This window comes from Arvicanthis niloticus, chromosome 3, assembly GCF_011762505.2.
Source record: "Arvicanthis niloticus isolate mArvNil1 chromosome 3, mArvNil1.pat.X, whole genome shotgun sequence".
Lineage (NCBI taxonomy): Eukaryota > Metazoa > Chordata > Mammalia > Rodentia > Muridae > Arvicanthis > Arvicanthis niloticus.
The window spans coordinates 85899815-85918379 of record NC_047660.1 but is presented as its reverse complement, the minus strand read 5'-3'; the positions used below and the strand labels follow the sequence as shown (position 1 = coordinate 85918379).

Below are 18565 nucleotides of genomic sequence, written 5' to 3'. Positions count from 1 at the left end.
AAAAGTGCCATGGCTACAGTGACTCATCAGAGGACTTCAAAAGCTGGCATCATCAAAAAGTAGTGCACTCCAATGCAGGGCAATGAAGATTATCAGCATAGGGGAAAAAGGAAGAAAAAATTAAGGAAGAGAAATGACCAACTGCTCAGCTCTCTGTAGCACACCATCAGCTTCACTAACTTCCTGGGAGCCAGAAGCTCTGAGAGGAAAGGGGAGAGGAGAGCAAGCCAGGAGCAGAATCACCCTGACTGTAATAAAAACATTAAGCTACACACAGGAGGATAAGCTCAGCCAGACCCACGGAGTACCACATCTTAATTAAGCAGCAAGCAGGGAACTAAAGAACGCTGAAAGAAAAAAAAGGGAAGGAGGAACAGACAGCAAATCCCCAATAAGACACGCACAGCTGATTTGTCATCTAAACCCATGTTTGTGCAGGGACGTAACAGGGTGATATATTCAATGTGCAGAGAAAAAAAAAGGCTGTCAAGAATTCTGTCCCTAATAAAGCAGTCCTTCAACTTAAAGGAGAAGGACTGGAGAGATGGCATAGCAGTTAAGAACATTTTCTGCTCTTGCAAAAGATCCATGTTTGGTTCCCATGACCCACGTGGCAGCTCACATCCACATGTAAGTGCCAGTTCCAGGAGATCTAGTAGTCCAGCTGCTCTCCGTAGGCTCCTGGACACACAAGGAGTAACTGCATGTAAACTCAGGCAAGCAAACACACACACACACACACACACACACACACAAGCAAACAAGTCTAAAAGGAAACTGAAAGCCAGATAAAGGCATTCCCACATAAACACAAACACTAATTTGTTGCTGGCAGGTTTGCCCCACCCCCCAAGAACTAAAGAGATCCTTCAGACTGAGATCAGCACACACTAGACAGTGATCCAGATCCACATGAGAAGTAAGAGCTCCAGAAAAGGTGACAAAAACGAAGGCAGTTGCAACCCTTGACTCAAAAGGAAGAACAACATCCAACATGAACCACACGCATGCTCACGAGGGCAACCCTCTTGTTGCCAAGGCTGAGAGGTCCTGGAGACCTGAAGCTGTGGTTCTTATTATGGAAAGTGTCACTATCACAGCATCCACAGTGAGTGCAGCCCCATTCCCATCCTCATATCTGTTCCAATGCATGATGGGTCTGCAGGAAGGAATGTGCACATCCCGATTTTCTGTGTAGACTCCCTGCCCGTCAGGCACCAGACGGCAGCGGTGTGTTACGACCTGCCCCAGGGGTATCTGGGAGCCAGAGGAGAACATGAGTGCTTAGAACCATCCATAGTCCTGTCTTCCCTTAACCACAACCCTCCACACCAGCCGCCCATGGGAGACACCTCAATGGACAGTAGTAGCCCTTGTGGGTCTACTTTACAGACTCCACTCCAGGCTAATCATCAAGAACCAACTTGAAGTCTCAGTAAATATTTTCTTCAAATTTGGTTCTGGAGCCAATTCACACTTCCTTCAATAAAAACACGAGCCCACTTCCCTAGTACTTACCGGGTGTCAAGACAAATTCAGTGTGTTGACTGGGTCAGTCAGTAGCCTCGTTACAGAATGTAAATGGTACTGTTGTCATACCCACTTTAAAGGCATGGAAACTGAGGGACAAAGATAGAAGGACTTGGCCAGCATCACATGGCTGTGGGTTTAGGCCTGTGTTCCCGATTTCCAGGGCAATGCACTTTTCCTCCACACTCTGCTGGCAGTGGAGATGGCATGAAGCACCTTACAGAGCAGCAGTCTGGAGAGTCTGCAGCCGGGAAGCCTTTCATCACACCATGATGCCTCTGGGCTTCTCTCCAAGTTTCTCTAAATGGTCTGGTGGGCAAGGTACTGCTGTGCAGTGAACTAGGAAGGGTACTATTAACTATTAAAAGAATACAGGATCACATTACACAGATCAATCTGGTCAGCCGGCTAGTGTGGAGTCTCTGAAAAAGCATCAAGCCAATGACACTGCTCTGGCCTACACACACAACCCCCATCTCATCTCTCATGAACCTTTCTTTATCTTTTCTCCATGGACCTCTTTATCTGAGGACTTCTGGAGTCATTTCAAGGCCTAGGATCCCTCTTGCCATCCCAGGCTAGGGTATTCATTCACACACCCAACCCTGTGCTATTCCAAGCGTTTGTATAGCCTGCCTGCCGAGATTCATTTTGGTTAATCTTCAGCCTGCAGCAGCCCTCAACCTGGTTTGGTGCAAGCTAACACACTCTACTATCCATGGCCTTTAGTGCTTCTCATATGGACCATGGAGGCAGAAGCTAGAATTTTATCTGCGAGGCTGTCTTGGCAATGCTCTCTGAGACATGTGTTAGTTAACATGTATTTGTTAAGGGCACAGTGTACTTCAAGCTCTTGGAGTAGGTAAGCAGCCAGTATAACCCCCTACCTTTGTGAGAGCTGGAGACAGGCATGGGAAAACAAGCCACGCACTGGTAAGCGAATAAAATACCTCCATCTCAGACTAGCAGGCTGCAGAGAGAGACTGAGGCAAGCTGATGTATGACGGTACAGTTACAGGGAGGGAGAGGGTCCTTTAACAGAATATCAGGAATCTTGGGAAGCAGCATCTGAGCTGAGTGAGACTCAGAGGTTGCAAAAGCACTCTGTGGAGGTGGGGTGGGTTCAGGCAAAGAACAGACACAGATATCCTTAGGCTTAACAGAGTTCAAGAACACAAGAGTCCTGCATGGCGGAGAAGGTGGTGAGAAGGCAGAGGGCAGAGATGGGAGGCAGAGTCACAGAGGTTAGCAGGAGCAGTGTGAGTTCTTGCCTGGCAGCAACAGGAAGCTTGACTGCTGCTGTGCAGAACAAGTGCAGTGCACTTAGAGCAAAGGCAGGCTGCAGCCTTGGTGCCCAGGCCTGCGGCTGAGCAACTGTGTGTGTGTGTGTGTGTGTGTGTGTGTGTGTGTGTGTGTGTGTGTGTGACAGCTCACCTCATTTGTGCCTCATTCATCATGTGAATACATGGCCTTCATCACAGACAAGGCTCACACCACCCCACTTGCAGGAAGAACCCTGCATCCACATGCCCTAGACAGCTGCTGATAGATGACACCTGGGTGGCTGCTTGTGACAGGCCACCCACTGCAGCGGATTCCGTGTGTATTTGTTGTCAAGCTATTGGGCAGTATTGACTAGGTACTGGCTTGGGACGAAGTAAGAGTCTCTGCTGGCCTTCAGTGTCTTTTGACTGAGTACTGGCCTTGAGCAGGGTAACTCCCCGAACGTCCCAGGCCCCTCCTCCAGCTTCTATCAAGGAACCATTGAGGAGCTCTGTCCTTGGCCCATGGCTTCTAGAGAGATACTCAGCCCTCTGGAATGCCCTGGGAAGGAAGTTGGGCCCAGGTCTCTAGGCCCCATCCTTATCTCTGGGGTTCAGGGTACCAATGCCCACAGTCACAGGAGGCAGACTGTGGACAGAGAACACACCTCTTGGTCCCATGGCAGCTGGTGGCCAGGCACTGCTCCTTCCTTGGGTGGTTTTTATCATTTATTAGTTCTTCTCCTTCTAACATTCTTAGCATCTGTGCTGGCTTCCATAACTTCTGAAGAATTGTCTTCCGGGTTTTGATTTCAGGTCCTATATTATGTTCTTATGGCTGTTGTAATAAATTACCATAGGCTTGGTGACTTTAAAAAACAGAAATTTATTTTTATATGGTTTCGGAGGACACGAGGCTGAAATCAGAGTTAATGCAGAGCTGCCCTCCCTCCTGATTCTTGGCAGGGACAGAGGTCAGGGAGCATATTCTTTGTCTCTTTTTAGTTTTAGAAGGTTGTCAGAATTCCTGGTTTATGGCCATATCATTTGAGCATTGGCTCTGGAGTCATGCTGTCTTCTCTGCCCCCATCTTGTGAGCACAGAGTTGTGTAATCTAGAATACTCTCCCAGCTTCAGATGCTTTAACTTGATTGCATCTACAGTCTTTTCTGCCATATAAGGTAACCATCACAGATTCCCTAAATGAGGGTATTGATCTCCCTATGTTTAGTTTGTGGGTATTAGTTAGGCCTTCTTGGGCCCTGTTTTCACTCCATTGTCTCTCTGAAACATGATGTGAGCTTTAGACATTGAATTCCTAGCTTTCTGACCCTGTGGCTGTGTGACCTTGTGCACTGGGATATGCTTAACCTCTCTGAGCCTCGGTTTTGTTATCTGAGGACTAAGGTCAGCAGCTGCTGCATCACAGAACTGATGAGATTATATTGAAGCACTCAGAATAGAAAAGGAGTTGAGTTCATCCTGACTCCTGTCTTTTTCCATCTCTGCTGCGACCATCCAGACCAGGCATCCAAGCATCAGGACTCTGAGCGGCTTCCAAGACATGACTTTGAAGATATGGTGTTAATTGTTTCCATCTGTTTGCTGGGACTGAGATACAGTAAACATCCCATTTTCACCCTCACTGAAATGCTTCAACTATCTCCAGGCCCCCAAAATAGACACCCCAGAAGGAACCAGGGAGGGTGTGGGAATTTTAAGGAGTCACAGCTTGCAGACAGATCTTGTCCACACTGTTCCGTAACCCCTACCACCCTGCTTCTTGCACCTTTGGAGAGTCACTGAAAACTATCTGCCCACGGTGAAATCAAGATCCAAGAGGAGTTTGCCACTAGACAAACAACATCTTCTCTCCTCACAAAGGAAAAAAGCCTTCTGTTACGTTCAAGCCTTTGTTCAAACTGAAGAGTCCAGGCTCTGCCCTTCCAGAGTTCTCTGCAGAGACCTTTGCATCACTGTAACCAAACACCAGACAGGAATGACTATAGAGGGCTAGATTGCCTTCATCTTGGTTTCAAAGACACTCACCACCTTGGTGATGGTCTCAGTGAAGTTCATGATGGCATCTCTTTCCATGATAGCTGTGGTGGTTTGAGCAGGTATGGTCCTCATAAGCTTATATGTGTCTCATTCTCTTAAGAAATAAATTCCCCCATGTAAATCCATTTCTTTACAAATGAAACCATTTGTTATTTTAGTAATGAGAAATTCGTATCATTAGGTTTAACTAGAAGGTAATTATAACCATTTTCTTTTCAATGTATTGAATTCATGACAGGTAATATTGCTCCAGAGGCCTGGTCTTTTCTCTTAAAAGAAGCAATTAGTTTGAGAAATGGAGAAAGTCTATGGTTCTAAACATACTGTCTTCCTGACATTATCTGAAAAATTTAAAGTAAAATGTCAAAAACGTAACTCAAGGTTATTGGCACAGCTTCTGTTCTGCCCATGCACAAGGGGTCCTACCTGCTCTCCTGAAAGTGCCACTTCAGCCTTTCTGAAGCCTTGTGGGACTCCTTCTATGTCCTCAGCATGAGCTGGCCGGACTCTCAGCCATAAAGTCTATCTGTGTGATACACTTTATGGTGATGAGTTGAGGAGAATACAGTGCTTGACCTCATTCAGGGTTTTTTTTTTTTGTTTTGTTTTGTTTTGTTTTGTTTTAACTTTTGTAGTTTTATAGTTTCCATGAAAATGCTTTAAACCAAGCAAGGGGCTGGGTGGGGAGAAGAGCTCCCTCTTTCTCCAGATGAAGACAGTAAAATTTAACTGTTGTATGATTAGAAAAGTCACATGGCTGTCTCAGAGAAGCATGGACCCTACGAGCTAACAAGACTAGCTGGAGCTACCTGCATTTAAATTGGCATCCATTTTTTTAAGGTTGTGAGTTTAAAAAGTAGCTGTGTCTTGAGCCGTTGAGTTAAGCTTCAAAGTACTATGTTCTACCAATCTAGTGGTTTATATGTGAAAAGAACCATTTCATCGTTATTTAGTTAAAGTTCAACTAATTCATGTCCGTCGAGACCCTGTTCTCTGATGAGCAAGGCTCAGATTCCACTTAAGTTAGGATTCTAGCTGGGTGGTGGTGGCACATCTTTAGTCCCAGCACTCAGTAAGCAGAGGCAGGCGGAACTCTCAGTACGAGGCCAGACTGGTCTGCAGAGTGAATTCTAGGAAAGCCAGAGCTACACAGAGAAAGCTTGTCAAAAAAAAAAAAAAGAAAGAAAAGAAAGAAAGAAAGAAAGGAAAAAAAGAAAAGAAAAAAGAAAGGAAAGAAAAAGAAAAAACACAGAGAGAGAAATAGAGCAACAGAGAGAGACAAATAGACAGAGAGGCAGTGAGAATATTTCTAGAGAAACTGAAATACAGTGGGAGAGAGAGATATAAGAACAATGGAGGGAACTGACGCCTCATTAGCTGGAGTCAGAGAAGCAAAATCAGCAAGCAAAAAGTGTGTGGGTGTGTGAGTGTGTATGTGTGGGTGTAGGTGTGAGTATGTGGGTGTGAGTGTATGTGAGTGTGGGTGTGGGTGTGAGTGTGTGAATGTGGGGGTGTGAGGTGTGAATGTGTGTGAAGGGGTGAGGTGTGGGTGTGTATGAGTGTGTGCTGGGGTGTGGGTGTGTGTGAATGGGGGTGAGAGTGGGAGGTGTGAGTGTGGAGGGGAAATGAGGGTATGAGGGTGTGGGGGTGTGAGGGGTGAAGGTGCACATGGGTCTCTGTGTATTGTATGTGAAACTGATTTGTTACAAGTGTTGGTCCCTGCAGTTATGAAAATTGAGAAGTCACATGATCTTCCATCTACAAACTGGAAACCTGGTGCCATATAATTCAATCCAAATTCAAGGGCCATCCAAGGCCTGAGAGCCAAGAGAATAAGCCACGTGATTCCCATTGTGAAGCAAGGTGAGATCTAGTTCAAACAGCTAAGCACAGAGGAGATGAATTCTTCCTCCTTCCCCTGCTTTTCTTTCCTTCCAGGTCCTCAACTGGCCAGAGGATACATATTGGGAGGGGCTATCTGCTTTGCTGAGTCGTCCAAATCAATGGAGACACCCCAACAGAGACAGTCCAACTAGTGTTTAATATTAATGGCCCAGTCTACTTGATACATGACATTAACTGTGGTACCTACAACTACAGAGAAAAAACAGTAAACAGCATAACTTCTAGCTAGACAAACATAAATGCCCACACTAAAGGCCTATTCATCTCCTTTCATATTGCCAAATATACCACGCTGGGCTGTTGATGAAAATGTACAAGATATGTATGTAAACAAGAGAAAACACAATCTAAAGAGACAAGGCAAGTGATTCAACCCATGCATAGGCTCTGGAAAACATCTTGGAATTACTATACTAGAGATCAAAGATAACGGGATAATACATTAAGGGCTCTAGTTTTTAAAGTGGATATTCTGACTAAACAATATAAGCAGAAAGGTAGAAATTCAAAAAAAAAAAAAATGGAAAATGCTTGCAATCAGCAACATGATACCAGGCATGGCAGTATGATACCCAATCACAACACTCAGGAGGCTGAGGCAGAATTGGGAGTTCAAGACTGATTTGAATTTTGTAGAAACTTCTAGAACAGCTTGGAGTATAAGGAAAACACTGTCTTAAAAACAAACAAGGAAAAAAAGCCACATTTTGGAAGAAATGAAGATTACCTTTAGTGGGCTGACCATGTTCTGAAGAGTCAATGCAGATTTTCTAAACTGATACTCAGGAACAAGGTGGGGGGTGGGTGCAAGTGTGGAGCAGATTATCCAAGAACTGTGCAACTCGAAAACTCTGCTGTCTTAGGAAGAGGACAGTGGCAGAGCAAAGACACTGACATGTGGCAGCTGAGCAGTTTCCAAATTGGTAGCAGATACAGACCCAGGAAACTCAAAGATCATTAATCAGGACAAAAAAAACCCAAAAACAAACAAACAAAAAACACGGACATATCATACAGAAATTATTGGAAGCCAAACACAAGAAAATCCTGGAAGACCCCAGAGAGAAATCATAGCTTACCTAAAACAAAAAGGATAAGTATACTAGAGTTCCTTTCAAAAAAATGCTCAAGCAAAAAGATAGTGAATCAAGATATCTAAAGTCCTGAAATAAGACCACTCACCTACAACTCTGTATCCAGGGGGGAAAAAAGGTTTTTAAAAAGTTAGAAGATAAATTTCTCAGATAAGCAATCACAGAAAATTGGTCCCCAGAAGATCTGACTTGAAAGAAATATTTTTTAAGTTCTTCAAAGAAGAAAATTATAAATGTCACAAATTCAGATCTTAGGTCTTTTTGCTTCCTTTATTCTTAGTTGATCTCTGAAACCAACTGTTTAAATAATAGTGCTGACAAAGTATTGTTCCATTATACATTCCAAATTAATGAAGTGAGTGACAACCAGTCATAAAAGATAAGGGAGAGATCAAGATTACCTTCTGTCAGCTTCCAACCACACTTTTAATTGTTTAAAAATAGATTTAGGTCCAATGTAAATTTTTGCTGTAAACTCTAGCATAACTACTAGAAACATTTGTAAAAAGAAATATAACTGATATGGGAATAGAACATTATCAATGGAACCTTATAAAATGTTCAAGTATGATTACCAATGGTACAAAATGGGACATTTACAAAGATAAACACAGGAGAGAGCAAAGTCATAAACACAGTCACTATTAATTCAAGTGTATCAATTATCACTTCAATTATAAACGGTTGGATCAGGACTGAAAGAAGCTGACGAATAATTTTTTTAAAAAAAGCCCTACTCCACCGGCTGAAAGAAACACACTTCAAAATTAAATGAATAGATAGCTGAAACAGATAAGGAGAAATGATAAAAAAACTAAATTAAAAATAAGCAAGGGAATGAAAATACATTCTACTAAAAACAAATACAAGAAAGATGCAGAAATTGTTATCATTTCAGAGCAAGGAAAACTGTCATGAACACTGCACAGAGACAGAGACAGAGGTCAGTACTCCAACAAGGCATAAAAAAAATCCTTAATATGGATGCCCTAGACAGCAGAGGATCAAAGCATTAGAGACTCCCTAGTCATACCTTTATATATATTGCTTGAAGGAATATAAGTGACTGTGCCATTATGGAAATCAATATGAAGGTTCCTTTTTAAAGAGCTAAAATTAAAATTTCTATATGATTCAGCTAAACCACACCTGGCAGCATACCCAAAGGTGTCTCCATCAGATTACCACAGTAATATGGGCATACATACCTACATGTATTGCAACAGTAGCCAAGATTTGGAATCAACTAGATGCCTACCAACAGATAAATGAGTAAAGAAAATGTGCTATAGAAACACAATGGAGTTTTATTTGGCCATAAGCAAGAATGAAATTATATCACTTGGAAGAAAGTGGATGAAGCTACATATATAATGTTATGGCAGAATATCCCAGACTGGGGTGGCAACAGGGGAACCCAGAGGATAAGACAAGGAGCGGAAGAAAGGCAAATATGCATGTTTCCTGTGATATGTGGAATCTAGTTTCATGTATGTTAGAAGGGAGGCTGTCTGGGAGACATAGGGGACCAGCAGGAGGACAAAGGGAAAAGAAGAAGAGGAGGAAGAGGAAGGGGAGGAGGAAGAAGATGAAGAGGAGGAAGGAGAGGAGGAAAACAGTGGAAAGGAGAACACGAGCAAAGTGCGATGGTATACATGTTTAACATGTCATGATGAAGCCCTGTATTACACTGTATGCTAAACACATACATGCACGCACAGGCACAGGCACATACATGAGGCAAAACCTGGTAGAACTGCAGTAGAAGGTAAACAATGCATTACTGCAGCTAGAGATGCCAATGTCTTCTCTCAGTAATTAACAGATTCAGCAGGCAGAAAATCAATAAAGATGTAGTTAAACTGAGTACCTCATCAGTCAACTGGATCCAATTGACATCTTACAGACTAATTTACCCACAAACGATATATTCTTTTCTGGCTCAAGTAGGGCTTCCACCAAGACCTGCCACAATTGTGCACCATAAAGCACACTTGAACAATTTACAGGTACAAAAATCATACAGACATGTTCACATGGAATTAAACTATAAATCAGAAACAGAGGAGCTGCAGAGATGGCTCATCAAGTAAAATCGCTTTCTGCACAAGAAGGTGGGTTGGGATTCAGATTCCCAACACCATGTAAATACCAAATAGCATAGCAGCCCGCCTGTAATCCCAGCTAGACTAGCCAAATCAGTGAGCTCTGGGTTCAAGTGAGAGACCCTGTCTCCATATATAAAGTAGAGAGTGACTTAGAAAGACATTCAAAGTCAGCCTCTATTCTCCACAGGCACACACACACCTGTGCCCTAACACATGCAGCAGACACACACACATTCACACACACACACATATATATACATACATATGCCCTAACACATGCAGCAGACATACACACACATACATATATACATACACACATACATACACACATATGCCCTAACATATGCAGCAGCATACACACATATACATACATACATACATACATACATGCATACACACATACATACACATACACACAAAGATGCATGCACACACTTGTTGTAATAACAGAAAAATCTTTAAAATCCTCACATTTTTTTGAGTATTAAACCTCTCATGGAGAAAGAAATTCCAAGAGAAAATTTTAAAACAACTTATATTATTTTTTAATATATTTTGTGTATGGATGTTTTGCCTGTGTGTACTTCCATCTACTCTGTGTGTGTGTGTGTGTGTGTGTGTGTGTGTGTGTGTGTGTGTGGTGCCCACAGATGTCCCAAGAGAGCATTTGATCCCCTGGGACTGGAGTTACAGATGGTTGTGAGCCACCATGTGGTTTCTGGGAATTGAACCCAGGTCCTCTGGAAGAGCTGTCAGTGCTCTTAACCACTGAGTCGTCTCTCCATTCCTAAATGTTTTAATTCAATGAAAATGTGTGAGATGCAATAAAAGCAGTGCTTATGCAGAATGGTATAACACTGAATATGCAACCTAGGAGTGAATAAAGATCAGAATCTACACTGTAGCTTCCATGTAGTCTACAACAAGGGGAGCAATATGAGCTTGAAGGAAGGGGAACAAATAATAAAATAGGCAAATGTCATAATCAAACAGGAAACAACGGAGAAACCAAAAGCTTGTATCTTCAAATATAAATAAAATTGATAAACATATAGGCAAAAGAAGCCAAGAAAAAAAGAGAAGATATACATATTCAAATTATAAAATAAGAGTTATCACTTTTTATCTCAGGATAAGGGAATAATATGAACAAGTCTGCAGCCACAATTTAGTAACTCAGATAAAATTGACTGATGCCTCGATAGACATATTCTATGAAACTTACACATAGACGGCCCGGGACATAGCATAATTAGCAAAGTATTTGTTAAAGAAGCAGGAAGTCTCCAGTTCAATCTCAGAATCCACATTTAAAAATAGGGGTGGGGGTGGGGCATGAAGCCAGGCATAGTGATGTACACTTGATGTCCCAGCCCTGGGAAGCTGAGACAGGCAGAGCTCTGGAAGTAACTCAATAAGTAATATTAGACCCAGATAGTTTCTGTCATGAAGCCTATCGAACACTGAAGGGAAGACGACATGCGTTCTATGGACTCAGGAAATTAAGGAGAAGTTAACATGTTCTAACCTTTTCTCTGAGGCTAGAATTACCCTAAGATGGAAAAAGATCTGACAGAAAGGGAAAACCATAGACAATCTCTTTCAGGAGTGAAGATGAAAAGTCTTCAAAAAAAATTAGCAAATTGAATTCAATCATGTATAAGCCCAATCACACACCACTCACTAGCAAGCAGAATTTAATCCAGGTGTGGTGGTTTGAATAGTTATGGTTCCCATAGACTCATATGTTCGAATGCTTGGCCCATAGGAAGTAGCACTATCAGGAGGTGTGGCCTTGTCAGAGTAGGTGTGTCACTGTGGAGGTAGACTTTGATGCCTCATGTGCTCAAGCTCCGCCCAGTGTGGAAGATAATCTTCTGCTGGCTGCTTGCAGAAGAGAGTCTCCTGGCTTCCTTCTGATCAAGAGGTAGAGCTCTCAGCTCCTCCAGCACAATGTCTGTTTCCTTGATACCATGTTTCCTGTCACAATGATAATGGACAGTTGTCTTGGTCATGGTGTCTCTCCATAGAAATAAAATCCTAAATAAGACACCAGGTATGTAACATTAAAAAAAAAAAAACCCATTAATATAAATCATCATTTTCATAGGCTAAAGAAAAACCTTCTAATCATGCCCAATAGTACAGAAAAGGCATTTGTAAACTCCAAGCCCCAAGCATGATTTCTCAGCTAATCAGAAATAAAAAGGACTTTTCTCAGCATAGCATACAATAACAAAAAAGAGAGAGAAAGCTAACAACTCTTAAGTTTATCAGCCAATAAATAATGTTCATACAATTAAATATCATTCAGCCATCAAAGAAATAACATAATAATACATCCTACAGCATATCTGAACTTTGAAAATCTATATGTGATTACTGATTTTATTTATAACAGAAACTTTGTTTATAATCGCTAAAACTATTAAAAACTGAAATATCCTTTGTCTGGTAAATGGGTATACATATTGTGCTACAGTCAAACCATAAAATAATACTGGAAAATGAAAAAAAAAAATCAGTGAATGCTATGTGTAGCATGTGGATGAATCACAAGGTCATTGAGCCAAATAAAAACTGCCAGTTTCAAATGATCACGTATTGTGTAATGAGTTAAAGACTGTGTTAGCAAGATGGGGGTGGGGGGGAGATATAGACTAGGCCCTCTCACAACCCCCATTTAATCCGAGAGTTAAACTTATTTAGATGTTTAATAATGACCCATTAAAATTGAAAATATAATTCTTCAAACCCATCGTCAATTTATCATCACCTACAGAATGTTCTGAAATGCTACCCAGGGCAACGTGGTCAGAAGGGTGTCACCAAAAGGCAAAGCAGATGCGCCTGGAGAGAAAGAGAACCCAGCAGCAAGATAAACACATAATGAATTCCTGCAGGATTCCTGCAGGAGCCAGGGTCAGGCAGCTCTGGCAGGCACCTCCAACACAGAGAACATAATCTCCCTTCTCTCCGCAGCAACAGCTGAGGAATAAATCTCTGGTTGAGGAACACAGACAGGACAGAGGCTCAAGTGGGTTCTCACCCTGTCATAAATCCTGTGGAGTCAAATCTTGTTTTGAACTATTCTTCCAGAACTAAAGCTATCCCGTTCATCCAAACTTACCCACGCAGAGTAGATTATAAAACAGCTATGGCTAGAGAGGAATTGCTTAACTGTGTGTATCCCACTTGACTGAGTCCTCACTTCTGCCCAGACAGGCAATGTGAGAGCTGGGAGTGGGAGGCCAGAGGCATTTCCCAGCATCCCATTCTGTAAGGCTTTAGAAGAGAAGGTGCTAAGCTGTCTCCTGGGTACCATCCTTCCCACTCTCCCACCCAGACACCCAGTTTATTCCTGGAATTAGGAAGCTGTCTCTCCTGTGGCATTTACAAACTGCAGTGCAGCAGACACAGCCAGATGAGGTAAGGGATAAAGGCCAAGCTGAAAGTGACTTCTACATGAGCAGCTAAAGATGAAAGAGCCATGGGGTTCCCATTATGAGCATATAAGCAATAAAGATGAGATTAAAAGTAGGCATCTTGGGGCTAGAGAGATAGCCCCGCAGATAGGAGCTCACAGCTCATTTGTAAACGCTCTTTGTAAATGTCGGTTCCCAGCACCTACATAAGACACTAACAACTGCCTGTACCTCCAGCTCCAGGGACTCTGATACCTACACACACACACACACACACACACACACACACACACACACACACACAATCTTTCTTTAAAGAACAGTCATAAAGAAATTATAATGCATTATCTTAAAATATGGAGGATTGTCTAGCCTATATAAAACAAAAGAGATGCAACTAGAAACAACCCTGAGGTTGCTTCTCTGATTAACAAGTGAGTTTCTTTGATGGTCAGGCCCTGAAAACTCTAGAGTTTTCCAGAGGCTGCTGCCCTCAGAGAGCTGAGATGCTGGCTTATTTGGGTCTATAGAAGAGTTCCGCATTGTGCAACATGAGCCAAGGAAATATCGGTACCTGTTACCACATTCTTTTTTCTGGGAATTCATGCTAAGGATGTAATTGACAAAGAAGTGTGTAGAAAGATATTTTCTTTGGCACAAGGACAAACAGCCAAATATTGGTGGTCCTTAGGGTACTTTTTTGCCCTGGCAACTCTTTTTAAATCACTCACATGCTCTGAAGTTATCAACTGTCACTCCATCATCTCCACAGCCGTGTCCTATGCTGTGCCTTCCCCCTGTCCACAGCTGTGTCCCACGCTCTGCCTTCCCCCTGTCCACAGCTGTGTACTATGCTCCACCTTCCTTGTGTGTCCACAGCTGCTGCTTGACCTTGCTTGACTATTCAAGAGTGAATTCTCCTTCTCTCCAGCTCCTCCTTCTCCTCTTCTTCCTCCTTCTCTTCCTTCTCCTCTGTCCTTCTTTATCCAAATACACTGCAAATACTCACTGCTATGGTTTGTATATCTTTGTTCCACCCGGCATTCATGTTGGAATTGAATACACAGCAAGGCAGTGGTTAGAAGAATGACCATGGGGATTTTGCACTTGTAGGTGGGATTATGTGCCTTTTGAACTTGATGCCTTCTGCATCATGAAGGCCTAGCATCCTTTCCCTCAAAGGGGAAGGTTCATTCAAGGTGCCATCTTGGGAGCAGAGACTGGACCATCAGCAGACAGACAGTTCATTGGTATCTTCATCTTGGACTTCATCTTAGGTAGTGGAGCTGTAAAAAACACTATCTGCTCTTTATAAATCACCCAGTCTCCAACACTCTTCTGTAGCATTGTCTCCAGCACTCTTTTGTAACATTACAGAATAAGATGACTGCCCCCTTAGGGGCACTCACAGAATAAGACAACTGTACTCAAGTCCAACCTCCAGACACCATTGTTGTTTCCTTCTTATCTCTCAATCCCCCATCCACCTTCAAATCTTTCTGAAAATCTACCTGTTTCTCTCTGGCAATGATGAACCTGCTACCTCTGTAGTCTAGGTCACCAGCACCACTCCCTGAATGTCGTTGTGATGCTCCCGAATGGTTTCTTTCAGTGTAGTCGTACTGGTGTTCCAATCTTTTCTCTATGCTGCAGAGCCCTTGATTCCCAAAACACAAATCCAATCGCATCACTCCTCCATGTTCAGGCCTTCAGCAGCTTGCAGATCTCTATAGGATCTGCCCAGATTTGTGCTGCTGAAAAAGACTTAAGAACCTCTGGCCCACCCTTGTTGCAGTAGCTCCCCTCGTCACCACAGGCTTTTCTGTCTTTAAAAGTGCCACACACTTCTCCTTTCCTGTCCTGACCAGCTTGAACACTGAGCCAATTGTTGAGGATGCTGAGAGCTGCTTCTACTCTGTGGATATATTTCACCCAGAAACGAAGAAAGAAATAAAGCCTGGCACTGTGGTTCATACCTGCAATCCAAGTGCTTGACAGGAGGCTGAGGCAGGAGAATCTCCAGCTCCAGGCAAGCCTAGGATACATAAAAAGGCTTCCTCAAAACACTAGAGGGAGAGAAGAAATAGGAAAAGGAAGGGAGAAGTGAGAGACGGAGCGCTAGATATTCTCTTGGCACTATAAGTCACCTGTCATCGATTGGTCAAATGCTAATTTCTCAACAAATGCCATCTACCCATGTTATTAACACTGGGCATGGGTGGGCAAGAAGGCAGCACAGCTATAAACCTACAAAGCCAAGGCTTGAGAACAGAAAGGGCTTCATAAGAGAAGGCTAAAAGTAGCCTTGGGACCTACAGACTGGATGTCCTTATTCCTTCAACTCAGGGCAGCCACAGTGACCACAGTGCTAGAAATACAGACTTGGGGTGTCCCAGACCTGGTCAGAACCTGCATCGTCACCATCTAATGATTCATCTCACAGCAAAGGTTCAGGGCGCCACTTGGAATCCCTGTAGTGTGCTTGGAAGAACCAGTTACAACCAGCTGCAGCCAATTGAAATTTGGCGGTAGGATTATTGTACTTTATTCAAGGAGACCCACAATCAGGACTAGTCAATGGTCTATAGAACCCAAGTAACTGCTTTCTTAGGTCAGAAGGCAAGAATTGAAAGGGTTTGTCAGACAAAAGACGTAGAACAGAAGACGAGTCAAACTTTCTGTATCTAGTGGACTTACATGACCCTAGGCATGAGAGCTTAGGATGGACCTGCAGAAAAGGAGATCAAGTGGCCAAAAAGGATCAGAGACCAGAGAGACCTGGCGGGGGGGGGGGGGGGGGGAGAGGAGAAGTCTCCTGACCTATTTCACACATGCTCCCATTCAGACTGTGAGCCTGGTCACACTGCATCAGCCTACCAAACCACTCTGTGGCTTCTGCAAGGAATATAGCTACTGGAGGGGACCAACAGAGCAAGGGAAGCCCTGGACTCTCCAGGAAGGTCTGCATCACTTTGCTCATAGGCCATACACACCTGTTAGGGAGGTACATTATCTTCATTTTTATAAGAGGACAAAGCCAGCAGTAAAAATGAAAGAAAGCAGAATAATTAGTGGAGAGAAATCCTGCGAGACTAAGTATTCCAGTTAAAGTAATGTGTATTGAGGATGGTATGGTGGACTCAGAGGTCTAGATGAGGAGAGTTCAGAGAGAGGCTCTCAGCTCTCCTCCCCCAACCCCTGCCAGACACTTGTTGGTAGGAGGAAGTCAGTCCGTTCTCTTCCAGCCTGTGAATATCTGCACCTTCCTCTACTATTTAACTTATTTTTTTTTCTTTTCTGATGTTGTTATTGCTATGGTTAGCTTTTCTTTGCCTTGTTTTGTTTTTTGACACAGGTTCTCACTGTGCTGTTCATACTGCCATAAAACTCATAATTCTCCTGCCCAGGTTTCTTAACTAGGGGGACTTCAGACCACAGTACCTGGGTTACATTTCATTTCAGAATCTTCTTTTTATCATGTGCTTGGTGAGGCACGTCTCTGAACCAAAAGAAAGAGGTTATTTTGCATCTCTACTTGCATGTCCCTCCCTGTCCCAACTCATCACTTTGCTGTCACTGGGCTCTACCTTTGGAAAAGTCCCTAGGATCCTGAAGGAAGCTCCAACTAACCAGTAGAATCAATCAATACACTCCCAAGAAGAATCATATGTGTACTTGTGTGTATGTGTGTACGTGTGTGTGCAAGCACTCATGCATATGTGTCTGTGTGCATATAGATTCCAGAGGCCAGTGTCAGATATCTATCACTTTCCATCTTTTTGCCTTACACAGAGTCTCTCACTGAACCAAGATAATACTGATTCAATCACACTGGCTAGCCAGCAAGCCGCAGGGATCCGACTGTTCATGCTATAGCTGGGATTATAGGTACAAGCTACCACGCACACGCTTCTTATATTGGTAGAGTGAATCCAAACTCAGAATTCATGTTTGCATGGCAAGCACCATGCTAGCTGAACCATCTATCTCCCCAGCCCAAAATACCAGAAGTTTTGGTAGCTGATTGGTAAAAGCATCCATTACCAAAAAAAAAAAAAAAAAAAAAAAAAAAAAAAAAAAAAAAAAAAAAAAAAAAAAAAGTATAGAAGCCTCTGATTAACTAAGGTATATTAGTGCTGAACATTGTCATTCAGGTCTATTGCACAGATGTGGAAACTGAGTCTTAAACTGGGAAACTGGGAAATTTAAAACATTATTTGAATTTGCACAGAAGCTAAGCCACAAAGCAGGGTTTCATACAAGCAAGAGCCTGACTCCAGTTAGTATCTTGACTTTTGAGTCCTTCCTTTCTGCTTAGAAAACAAATACCATGTCTTTGGGCCCTAGCAGAGAGGCCTGGAGTGAATAATGCCCCAGAGTCACTCATGCAAGCTGGTCTCAGATGTATCCTATTAATTCCCAATCCTCCTTTGATTCACTCTTTCCTTTATCCAGACTTTGAGGAGAAAAACGAGCCATGCTCAGCAGTACCTGTGTCCTTTGCCAACGGTGTCCAGATGTCTCTGCAAGCTGGTCTAGGCCTTCACTTTAGATGAACTTCTTAGCAGTACACAGGGATCAATGGCCTGCCAGTCTCTCTCCTGAAGGAACCACCCCAGCCCTGCTGAGTCTGCCTCTGTTTACTGTTTGTCACTAAGCACTTGGTGACAGTCACTAAGCCTAGTGAGTGTGTCAACAAGGCCCCTCCACTTCCCTGACACTGTCTGCTTTGGGGCCCTGCTGTCTCCTAGAGCTTGTTCTCAAGGCCAGTGGGCTGGAGAGCACTAAGCTCAAACGGATTAGGTGCCACTGAAGGACTGAAGGCCTTGGGAGCGGCTCAGGAAGGCTTTTCCAGTGATGTCACTTTATCACTTGGTCCACAACAAAAGAAAGATCCCTGCAAGGAGGGGGATTACAGGGGAAATCTCAAGAGCCGCAGTCCTCTCTGCCCATGAACAGTCAGACTTCAAACCTGCACCCAGCATAACCCAGGAACATACAAGATCCTACCCAGGCCCCAAAGATTTAGAGCTACTGGTGGAATGGCAAGAGGAATCCCCCAGATTCTGGTGCCTGAGTTTAGGAAGGATTGGGTTGGGACAAAGAGGAGCAAGAGACAGATCATAGCTCTCTAGAGGTGGCCATGCAAGAACAGATCTTTTAAGACCTTTCAGAATTAA

At 43.1% G+C, this 18565-nt stretch overlaps 1 protein-coding gene across 7 annotated transcripts in view; it reads right to left on the bottom strand.

The window, feature by feature from the left end:
• Frmpd2 (FERM and PDZ domain containing 2) overlaps positions 1-18167 on the bottom strand; it is a 109115-nt gene extending 90948 nt beyond the window's left edge. For 6 of the 7 annotated variants that reach the window (XM_076931456.1, XM_076931460.1, XM_076931459.1 and 3 more), the window contains exon 1: positions 17877-18167. The gene's annotated coding sequence lies outside the window, so the exon portion shown is untranslated. Of the gene's footprint in view, positions 1-11644; positions 11941-17876 lie in introns of all 7 variants that reach the window. The other variant, XM_076931457.1, reaches the window with a different exon arrangement.
• Between the last annotated feature and the right edge of the window lie 398 nt (positions 18168-18565).